The sequence below is a fragment of the Ammodytes marinus genome (genome assembly GCF_949987685.1).
Source record: "Ammodytes marinus genome assembly, chromosome: 4".
In the NCBI taxonomy this organism is placed as follows: Eukaryota; Metazoa; Chordata; class Actinopteri; order Uranoscopiformes; family Ammodytidae; genus Ammodytes; species Ammodytes marinus.
The window spans coordinates 19,538,779-19,551,516 of NC_137233.1; positions in this window are offsets into that span (position 1 = coordinate 19,538,779).

The following is a 12,738-nucleotide window of genomic DNA, read 5'->3' on the forward strand; positions in this document are numbered from 1 at the left end:
TTAGACCTGCAATGAAGGTCCCTGTGTGAAAAACAAATGGTGAAACTGACTTGTGTGTTGGAAACTGTAAAGAGTATTTTTTTTTAATAGCTTCAGGCTGCTACCTGCTAGCTGTCTGACTAGCCCAATACTGATTGGTTGTTGCTATAGACCACCCAACTCTAGAATAGAATATCTCAATGGAATCTGTATATGTATATGTTTGACAAAGTTGCAGATGAAATGTAGGGTTAGACAGTGAGACCATAAAACACTCTTTCTGCCTTTTCTCAGGCTAGGATGATCCGATTTAATTTTTTTTTTGCACATTTATACTTCATAGGATCTCCGAGTTCAATACACCTTCATATTCCAACCGGTGAAGTAGGCCTTTAAGGCAGGGGTGTCAAACTCATTTTGGTTCAGTAAAATAATGGCAACATAACGTACATACTGTATGTTAACTCCAAATCCCCAGCTTTGTTTTTCAGAAATATGCTTTATCACTCAGCCTACATTTGTAACCTACATTATCACGGATCACAAGGGATCTCTGTACCCCCCAGGAAATGTCTTAGTAAAGGCTGCTGCTGGCCATGGGAATAGGAGGTGCGGCGCGAAATAAATCTTGTAGGCCTACACTAGCATACTCCTGCTCGTTTCGCGCGTACAGAGCCGCAGACACACCGCGCTTGCTTGTACATTCATTGTTCAGCACTAAAAATAAAAATAGTTTTATTTTTATTCTTTGGTTTTTACTATGCCATAAAGCACTGGAGGAAACATTAATAGCAGTGAAGCAAGATTGCCATTTACCATTTCCTAAAATGAGCTTTTTCTATTTTGGCTGCCCCCTAGCAGCTGGAGTGAGCATTTTGGTTATTTCTTTAAAAATTCTTAACTCCTCACAGGAATGGGCTAGAGACTTACGCTTTTGTGTTTGACACCACTGCCTTAAAGCGGCTACGAGTAACATTTAAATATCTTTTAAACAGCCTCATGTTTCCTCTCATAATCATAAATTACCTTTAACAGCAAACGAGACCATCAGTGCAAAGAAAGACGTTTTTATATAGTTTTTATTACTGCATTTGATCTGGTCGTACACCCAGTCCGATTTTCGGTTCGCTCGTGCATGCTCTATGGTCACATATCCGTATTGGTCGCAGATTTCAGTATGGCGCAGGAACGCGATTTGAGAAGCCTATCACTCCAAGTGAGGGAAGGGGATAGGGAGACCAGATCCCAATTCACCAGATGTGGGACAAAGACTACGTTTGTGCGGGACAATGCGGGACAAAGTGCCGTTTTTTTAGCAAAATAAACTCGTGTCACCACCGGTAATGCCAGAGACACGGCTTTCTATATTAAAAAAACACTATCTTTAGATCAGCGCGCAACAGTTAAGTTAGCTACTGTTAAACAAATAGAGCATTAAGGCTGCGGCTTCACATTAAAAGCATTTCACTGGCTTCACATTAGCATTTCACTTGACAAACGTGAGTTGGCTTTTATTTTGAAGTAACAGGAAAGTAAACGCTGAAGCACTGCAGGCAGCACCTTCACAGAGCCACTGAGCCCAGCAGCCCGATACAAACACACAGACAACCACACACACAGACAAACGGAGACTGCTGTCTCCTCACAGCTATCGGATAAATGCCAGATTATAAAACACGCATTTAAAAAGGGGGGCTCACTTTTAATAACAATGCGGGACAACGTCTCAATTTGCGGGACGTGTGAAAAGTAATGGAAATGCGATCTGGTCACCCTAGAAGGGGAGCGAGAGCCTTGTTTGAGACAGTTAGGCTATTTGTCGTCATAATGACTGATAACGGGGCTGAACCATCAAAGAAAAAAAAGAAAATGCAATGAAGAAAAGGTAAAAGGGAGAGTGATAGGCGGGCGGGAGGGCGTTGCCAAGCAACGTATACACAATTTCACGGAGCGAACCTAGACTGCAGTGTTTACTCCTAAATGAATGAGCGGTAGCCTACTAAAACAAAGTTTACTTTGCATAATCAGATGACCATTATTCATCTGAAATAGTCATTATTTACAACAACATAAACACATTACCTCATCGTGATCCATAACTAACTGCCGTCTCTCGTTCATTCGCTTTGTGTGGGGACACATACTCGTTCAGCTCCGTGAGAGGTGACAATGGATCAACTCATTGCAATCAGGTGTAGTTGATGCTGTGTCACTAACCACTCTCACCGAGCCGAAAAGAGTCCGGTGCCCTCACACTTTCAACACACGGACACGCACTATATTGCTTCCTGATTATTTGAATCTTGAGGCCCTGCACGAGCTAGAAAACAGCTTCACGACAGCTGGCGTCGTAAGAATACTACCGCTTTTGTTCAAAGGTGTCGCCAACGTGCCGACTTACTCGTAGTGGCTTTAAGGGATGGGTGGTGTCCTGTCACACACTATGAAAGATGCAATGCTGACGCTTTATCACGTCTCCCGCTGTCAACAATGGTGGAAGGGAAAATATCCTCAGACCCAGCAGAAGTATTCCATACAGCAGTGGTGGACCAGCTGGTCCATCTGACAAAGTTTTCAGCCAGATGGGATCAACTCTCAATATACCAGGGAACCTTGCTTGTAGTGCCCTCAAAACTACCTGCCAGGGCCTCATGAATAAGAATTGAATCAAGCACCGCAAGTCAGCGCCTCAGCATCCAGCAACAAACAGATTAGCAGAAAGGTTTGTCCAAAACTTCATCAAATTCATTTAAGCTTTGGTAAAAGAAGACATTTCTCTGTAGCACAAGTTAGTAAACTTCCTTTTTGCTTACTGAAACGCTGTTCATGCAACAACTTACCAAACCACTGCAAAGCTGTTGTCAGATCTTGCAAAGATCTCCTGAATACAGACCTGTGGCGAGAAGTGCAGAATAAACATTTCAGCCATTTACCAACTACGGCTGAAAGAAATTTTGAGATTGGACAGGAAGTCTTAGCAGGTGACAATCATGAAGACAAGTGGACAGCTGGTAGGATAACCACAAGAACCGGACCACTTATGTACACACTGGAAGTTGGAGAGCATACTTGAAGGCGGCATGTGGATGCACAGCCAACAAACAACACATCACCATCTCCAGACATGCCCCCCAGTAAAGCTCATGCCTCTGACAAAGACATGGCACCTGCATCAGAGACTCTTGTGCCACTAACATTGAGGCTACTCCTCAAGTCCAGAAGCATTATCCTGAAAGGCACAGAGCGCCCCCTAAGAGACTAAACTTGTGATGTTTATAGATCATGTTATCATCGACTGTTAAAAAAAGTGTTCTCATGTATCTTGTGTTTACTGTTAATTGTATTGACTGCTTTGTGATGCATTTATCTTAAAATGGAGGAGTGTAGTGTATCTATAAGGACTTATTGTATTGGCGCAGTAATATCTGTGATGGATTACTTGGGCGCATTGATACGGTGCTCTGCCTGTAACCTGCAACCTGGAAAGCACACACCGATGATGTTAACCTGAAGTTCAGTCTGTCTTTATGTACAAGAGTTGTTCCAAACACAACAGGGCCAGAGTGTGTCAGCACCTTTTGGTGTAAGCAATGTTGTCAGACAAGGTGGCATCTTGTGCCCTGTTTTTTTATCTTTATATTGATGGGTTATCCAAGCAGTCGAAGGCGAGTAACACTGGCTGCATGTTTGATGATAAGTGCATGAACCATGTAATGTATGCAGATGACCTAGATGTTTAGCTCAAATAGTTATTTTTTCCAGTAGCTGCTAACCGTTTGTTCCGTTTACAGGGCTGAATATGACATAAAATACCATTCAAAAAAAGAGTGCTGTGTTAATCTGCCGCACTGAAGAGGGTCAGACACTGATATTTCCAGTGTTCAAGTTGGCGGGCAATGATCTAGATGTATGTAACAAAGTGAAATATCTACTATTGATAAAATGACTGATGATGATATGTACTGGCTGTGTTGTAAAATGTACACAACAGTAAATATCCCCGCACTTAGATTTAGTATGCGTTCTGATGCTGTCGATTTGACACTTCTGTAAATGAGATTATCTTGGTGATATGATATCTAACATCAGATTCAGTAATGTTCATTATTAGAATCAGTTATGGAAGTGCAGAAGTACAAGCCTTCAAAGACTGAATAAGAGATAATAAAAGTTGAAATAAATCATCAGCAAGTGCTGGGAAACAAGTGATTATGATCACTGATAAAATTATAAACACAAATTGTGACCATATGTCTTGTGTGCGTCACACCCACCATAGGTTTGCAGAGAATTATATACACTCAACAAAAATATAAACGCAACACTTTTGTTTTTGCTCCCATTTTTCATGAGATGGACTTAAAGATCTAAAATTCATTCCAGATACACAATATTACCATTTATCTCAAACATTGTTCACAAATCTGTCTAAATGTGTGATAGTGAGCACTTCTGCTTTGCTGAGATAATCCATCCCACCTCACAGGTGTGCCACATCAAGATGCTGATCTGACATCATGATTAGTGCACAGGTGTGCCTTAGACTGTCCACAATAAAAGGCCACTCTGAAATGTGCATTTTTTGCTTTATTGGTGGTCTGGGGACTCAGAACCAGTCAGTATCTGGTGTGACCACCATTTGCCTCATGCAGTGCAACACATCTTCTTCGCATAGAGTTTATCAGATTGTCAATTGTGGCCTGTGGAATGTTGGTCCACTCCTCTTCAATGGCTGTGCGAAGTTGCTGGATATTAGTGGGAAGTGGTGCACGCTGTCGTATACGCCGGTCAAGCACATCCCAAACATGCTCAATGGGTGACATGTCCGGTGAGTATGCTGGCCATGCAAGAACTGGGACATTTTCAGCTTCCAAGAATTGTGTACAGATCCTTGCAACATGGGGCCGTGCATTATCTTGCTGAAACGTGAGGTGATGTTCATGGATGTATGGCACAACAATGGGCCTCAGGATCTCATCACGGTATCTCTGTGCATTAAAAAATGCCATCAATAAAATGCACCTGTGTTCTTCGTCCATAACAGATGCCTGCCCATACCATAACCCCACCACCACCATGGGCCACTCGATCCACAACATTGACATCAGCAAAGCGCTCACCCACACGACGCCACACACGCTGTCTGCCATCTGCCCTGAACAATGTAAACCGAGATTCATCCGTGAAGAGAACACCTCTCCAACATGCCAGACGCCATCGAATGTGAGCATTTGCCCACTCAAGTCTGTTACGGCGACGAGCTGGAGTCAGGTCAAGACCCCGATGAGGACGACAAGCATGCAGTTGAGCTTCCCTGAGACGGTTTCTGACAGTTTGTGCAGAAATTGTTTATGCAAACCAATTGTTTCAGCAGCTGTCTCAGTGGCTGGTCTCAGACGATCTTGGAGGTGAACCTGCTGGATGTGGAGGTCCTGGGCTGGTGTGGTTACACGTGGTCTGCGGTTGTGAGGCCGGTTGGATGTACTGCCATATTCTCTGAAACGCCTTTGGAGACGGCTTATGGTGGAGAAATGAACATTCAATGCACGAGCAACGGATTTGGTTGACATTCCTGCTGTCAGCATGCCAATTGCACGCTCCCTCAATGCTTGTGGCATCTGTGACATTTTGCTGTGAGACAAAACTGCACATTTCAGGGTGGCCTTTTATTGTGGACAGTCTAAGGCACACCTGTGCACTAATCATGATGTCAGATCAGCATCTTGATGTGGCACACCTGTGAGGTGGGATGGATTATCTCAGCAAAGCAGAAGTGCTCACTATCACACATTTAGACAGATTTGTGAACAATGTTTGAGAGAAATGGTGATATTGTGTATCTGGAATGAATTTTAGATCTTTAAGTCCATCTCATGAAAAATGGGAGTGTTGCGTTTATATTTTTGTTGAGTGTATATACAGTCATATGAAAAAGTTTGGGAACCCCTCTCAGCCGGCATTATAATTGACTCTGCTTTCACAAAAAAAATATAAAAGTGGTATGTCTTTAATTTACCAGGAACAGCTAAGTACTGGGATGTTTTCCAAACAAAGATTTTTTTGAAAAGCAGTATTTGGTTGTATGAAATAAAATAAAATGTGAAAAACTGGCTGTGCAAAAATGTGGGTACCCTTGTGGTTTTGTTGATTTTAATGCCTGTAACAGCAGGTAAAACTGATGACTTTAAACACAAAGTTGGTTGGATTATGTTGTTAAGCCTTGAACCTCATAGAAATGTCTGTTTAATCATGAGAAAATGTATTTTAGGTGCCTAAATGCAAGTTGCACTTCTCTTTGACTCTCTGCTGAAGTGAGACAGAATGGGATCATCAAAACAGCTCCCAAAAGATCTGAAAAACAAAGATTGTTCATTGTCATGGTTTAGGGGAAGGCTACAAGAAGCTTTCCCAAAGGTTTCAATTGTCAATTTCGACTGTAGGGAACGTTGTCAGGAAATGGAAGGACACAGGCACAGTGGCAGTTAAAAGAAATTGATAGGGCCACTCTGAGTGAACGAGGGTTTGGGGCGCCGTGAACTGGCGCCCGTAGAAGCTAAATGAGTCAGTTTAGAGCTTGAATTTCGCCATGAAATGTAAATACAGTACCAGAATATAAATTAAGTGTGCATTCTTAAGTAAAATTAAATAGTTTAGTTGCCTCAAATTAACACACAAAAAAAAAAACGGTTATTTTTTTTTTTTGGGGGGGGGGGGGGGTCGGTGCCATAGCGCCCTCTATGGGCCAGCCGCGGCTGGCATAGTGGCCTCTTTTATTTAATTTAAAACATATTTGACCATCAGAAGTGATTGATAAGGGCGCTCCGGTGGCGTGGTGGATGGAGCGCGTGCCATGTTGGCTCCGGCCTTCGTTGCGGTGGTTGCGGGTTCGAGTCCGACCCGTGGACCTTTGCTGCAGGTCGTCCCCCCTCTCTCTCTGTTTCCACATTTCAACTATGTACTATCTAATAATAAAAAAAGCTTGAAAATGCCCAAAAAATTATCTTTAAAAAAAGAAAATTGATTGATACAATAATGTGTACAATGTAATATAACAATAACGGCTACACTCACAGTTTTACAGACAACCTTAAAATGGTTGATACGGCTCATTAGGTAATACTTATTCACTTACTCTACATCTAAGCAGATTTCCTCTGTGAATTGTTTCCGACTGCCCACTAAGGATCGACATTTGCTAATTGAATGACTTAAGTCCACACACACACACAGACTCACTCACTCACTCACTCACTCTCTCACACATACACACACACTCATTTGTAAACGTGATCCAGTCTAAAATGGCTTGATTGCATCAAGTGAGGCTTGCTGCGTGTTTGTGGCCGATATATTCCTCTCTGTGCTTTTTCCACATCAAGCCGGTCGAAGTAATTGCCTTGGCAAAGCAGCAGAGAGACACAGACACTTAACACAGCTAACAGGAGGATACACAGGACAGTGTGTTACTTTGACTAACCCTCCTGTTATGTTCATTTGTCAGGAACAACAATGGTGTTCCCGGGTCAATTTGACCTGGTGCATGTTTATTATCCAAAAGATGTCCGAAACCAAAACAAATCCTAACAAGCAGTGTAAACATTTCATTACTAACTCCATTACTAACTATTCTATCAATATTTAGTGCAATGGTGTTCCTTACCTCTAAAAAGGAATGGTTCAATTAGGATAATTCACTAGTTTTTCATTAAAAAAAATACATGCTCAAACTTTTTTTCCACCACTTTATTACTTTTGAAAGACCAACATTACTCTATAACCCAGGCCCTAATACAGGGCTGTACAGTGCGACAGTTTTGATCGCATTTGCTACTGAAATTGATCACGTGCGATGATGAATACGAATCCTATCGCACTCGTGCGACAGGTTGATAATGAGGAGAGGCTGTCTTTGAAACACAGAGGAGAGATGCACAACACTGCTTAGAGGGCTCTACATTAACACTGCGGGTAAATGAGTCTTAGGCAAGTAAGTTATTAAGTCCACCCTCCACTTTGGCTGGTGAAAGATGTGTGCTCGGGATCTGTGCTCGTGCAGCGATTCTAGGTATAAAAACTTCACGGCTGCATCTAGACCATATAGGCTTCAACGGCAATTGCCGGAAGGAGACGGCACATTACCGCAGTTAAGTTAGCGCGTGTACAAACAGAACATTTCCTGTGCGCCTTCAAATTAAAAGCCTGTTACTAGCCAAACGTGAGTTGACTTTTATTTTGAAGCCGGTAAGAACAGGAAGTTAGCGCTTTTTTCTAGCTTGAAAGTCAACTCCTTCAGCTGCAGAGAACAGTCAACAGTAGCCTAGTTAAACACAGTTTTAAATAAGCCACTGAAAAGCTACTCCCAACACATTCACAACAACCTATTTAATTTATCCTAAATTGTACCAATGTGTATACTTTTTTATTTAATAGGCTATGTTTAATGTTTTAAAGTTTGGTTTTAATTAACAGAAGGACATTATAATAATAATACTGAATCAGCAAAAAATTGCAATTGGCAGGTTAGATTCTTTTTTCTAAATCAGTGCACCCCTATTCATTTTTCTACAATTATTACTGCACACACTAGGATATCATATTAATTGTGAATCTCAAATGAGACCAGGATGACATGCTCAAAGGTAATTAGAGCAAAATGCAAGGGTTAAGGTTATGCAAGTTTTCAATCATAGCCTACTTTGTGTGCTACCAAATTTATTTTTGTGCTACTGAATTTTTTTGCTTGCTAGCACCAGTGCTACCACCTAAAAAAATAAGCGTACAGCCCTGCCCTAATATCACAGTGTATGAAATGCTGGTGGCATTCAGAGGTCGCTGCCCATTAAGGCAATACATGCCTTCCAAACCAGCTAAATATGGGATAAAAATCCGGGCAGCATGTAATGCAAACACCAGCTATGCATTGAACATGCAGGTTTACACTGAAAAGCCTGTTGGAGGAGCCCCAGAGAAGAATAATAATGCATAATGTGCCTGGGTTATAGAGTAGTGGAAGTTGCTCTACCCACTTGTCCCACACTGTCCCAACAGCTGCCAGCTTGTCTCTCTCCCATATACCAGCCCTTGTCTCTCGATTATCAAATCTGATTACTCTGGAGAAAATGTGAAAAGTTTCAAGAGACATTGTGGCTTGAAATATAGCCCTGCCTGTCTCTGCATCCCACATACTGGCTGTCAATTCATCATTCGACTTATAGACCCCAGCCAGGATAAGGAGCCCCAAATACGCATCTAAATGTGTTTTGTCCAGCTCCTTCCACTTCTCCTATTAAAACACGCCTCCCTTCTACATTAGGCATTTCCAGAATGATTTTCTGTATTGAATCTGGCATGACCAGCTCAAAAGCTGACTTGATGTCAGTCACACGAATCACTGCCATCCTAGTGGGCCCTGGCACTGTCTTTATTATGTTTTCTGCAGACAGTTTTGCCTGACGCATATTTGGGGATGAAGTACTCACTGTATTTCACAATGTTTTGACATGAATGTCTTGCTTGGAGGAATAGGAATAGCAATTCCCTCATCTGGTTCAGAATTTAGCTTAAGGGTGTATTCACACTGGGAAAGTCCGCTAGTGCACTTGCTTTGGTCCAGACCAAATAGAGTTTTGATTTTTTTTGTTTGGTGTGGTCCACTTTCATATTGCCCCTTTTGCAAGTGAACCAGCATTACGAAGCAAAACCACACGTGATCTGAGGTCATTCATTCATTGGACAGACATTCTGGGGTGGAGAGAAACAGGAAGCACGAAGTTTAAACTGCGAAATATATATCATTGATATAATATGGGGCTAAAAATAATAAAAGGGCCTACATCTAACCTATAAATAAAGAGGAAAAACATCAAATTATTGTTGTTTCATATGGTCATAATGTGTAGCCTTATGTCAATGCCACGTTATGTGGCTTGTAGCCTACGATGTGAAACATCATTTTTACTGTATTTTTGGTGCTGGATGCGCGTCACGCGAGAAGAATAGGCTCAAGCTGACACTCAGCTGATTAAGCTGTGTATCAGCTGGGTCGGCGCAGTTCAGCTCCAAACTGACACGGGGATAGTATTGACGGTCCCGTACATGGGAAGCAAAATAAAAACACACACTTCTTGCGCAGCGTGAACCTGTTGGCACTGTGCGAGAGACGCTCCCCTCTCCTTCATCTGATCGCTGAACACATTCAGCATTTATATTGTTCTGGGCTCCCGGTCAAACCACAACTAATCTTCCTAATAATGGTGACAACAACACTTTCCCATAATGTGAAGCTGACGGCTATTTATTAAAAAAGAAAAGAAAGAAAAGGCACAGTGCCTCCTGCATTTGGGTCGGATCGAGTCCGAACAAATTCACACCACAAACGAACTGCAGCAGAGTGCGTTTGGAAACGCATCGAGACTACCTCTTCAGCTGGGTCTCGGAGCGTTTGTTTGGTCCGCACCCGAGTGCGATTGCTGTATTCACACCTGCCTGAAAGATGCGCACCGAAGGCAGAAGTGCATCTGAGTTCGTTTCAACCGAACTAAACACGGCATGTGTGAATACACCCTAAGATACATCCTCCTCTATTTCACTAGCATGGTCAATGATGACTTCCAGAGCCTCCTGGACTGTCATCCTTTTGCTTCTGCTGCTCATTTTGTAAAGGTCTGCCTGACAGAGTGGAATGTTGGTAGGACTCCCATGCAGATAATCTTTTATATGTTTTGCCCCTTCCCTTGAGTGTCCACTGAATGTGGGTGGAGTGTTCCCGCGAGAACGTAATGGTTCCTGTCAAAAGTCGTAACACTTGCACCTGTGTCTGCGTGTGTGTGATTTGGGTGAAATATGTCTCACAGTTGTAAAGAAATAAATAGTCTTTCATTTCTGACACCCTTTTACCTCCAGTTTTACTGCTGGGTCAAATTGACCCGAACAGTATCTATGTGATATAAACATGCAGGGGGTGGTTGCAAATATGTGAGATTAACTATTTTCATATTATATGTAGATTACCCTAATTAAAGCAAGCAGAAGAAGTTTCATACTGAAAAAAATACTTTTAACAATTTTTCCTAGATCTTCAAACTTCAAAACGGGTCAATTTGACCCGGAACATAACAGGAGGGCTATTACAAAAGAAAACAAATGCGTCTTTTATGAGATTTGTCTCGTCAATGTATAACAATGGTACCTGAAAAGAGGATAATAGCATACAATGTCAATACTTAGGCCTGTACTTATGTGATAATCAGATTATTGAGACACGTCAGTGTTGTTATTGGGTTATTGGCACAGAGCTTGTGTGGCAACTTTGTTGGTAGGAGAGATTAGAGTGTATGGAAAGATACACATTACACACACACACACACAAATGGATGCATACACCCATTCAGAGCAGCAGGTAACTTCCTCCACCCTATAATAAGCCTCCAATTATGGTATTATTATGGGATTGTTTAATATTTACATTTCCAACAGACATTTTTTTTTAGATGTTGTCTTAGGGTGTGTTTTGTCTGTACCTAGGATTTAGGCCACCATTTTCAGTACGCTTGATTAATCAACATGACTGCAAACATACTGGAGTTACACACGTCATAAATTAGGCTGCATGTACCTACCAATGTGCTACTTTACAACGCAAAAGCCAATGACAATATGAAAGCAAGCGTGACCTTCATTGTATTGGATATTGATGATTTACCTGTAATGTATTTAATGAAAACTAATTTAAAATACTAGACATTAGGTGGCAAAAGGTATTGAAGTGTATACAAGATTCATATCTATTGGGCAATATGCTTATACTAGCTAAAACATATGTTATTTTTTTACTCTTTATGACATGGAACAGACTATTTCTGACTCCATTCTCCCAATTTTCCATCCCTCCATGATGTAATGATGATGTCTTATTTGTTTAATGGGTGAACCATGTGCTGCCTGCGGGATGTTACTTGTTACCCACCCATCACACACACACAGTTAATCGGTAAGGCTGTTTTGTTATTCTCTAACCCTTCACAATTTGAAATTTATTCCATTTACAGTACACAGGTCTAGATGTCGCAGAGTTTCTGTCTGAATAAGTTACTTTTTTAATCCTCACGCTGGTTTTTCCATGTTAGACAGAATAATTTTCCTACCTGGAACATTGGCAGTATTTTGTTCTAGTCGGAAGGTTATTCATTACAGGCCCTAAGGGTCTCACGTCAGGACATCCACCTTGAAGTTCTTGGTTTTTAGTAGTAGTTATAGCAATAAATAGGAGTTTGAGTTGTCAGTGATGGCTTTTTTATCCACTTTTGTCATCACTCTTATTTATTTTAAATAAAAGAAAAGTATGAAAATACTAAATTAAGCAGTACACATCCTCACAGCACTGTTTTACTCAATGATCGCCATGCTAGCCAACATTATTTAACAAAATACTCTTATAAAACGCCATGTCACACATCCCAGATAACACTCAACAGGTAAAAAAAACATTTTATGTATCATATGAACTAAACAAACCGACCGGATGGGTGGTTTAAACATAGATATTAGCAAGATTGTGCAAGACATGTGAACACCGCTCACCTTGTATTCAGGATACAGTAAACACCAAAACAAGATGGCGCCCGCACATGGAAAAAGCTTAAAATTCCGTTGCCTCATAAGGGGCATACCATACAAATTGCGGTAAGACAGCGCCACACAGTGGCCTTTCTAGGTAACAACCTTACACTATCAAAACTATGAAAGTAAGACCCAATTGTA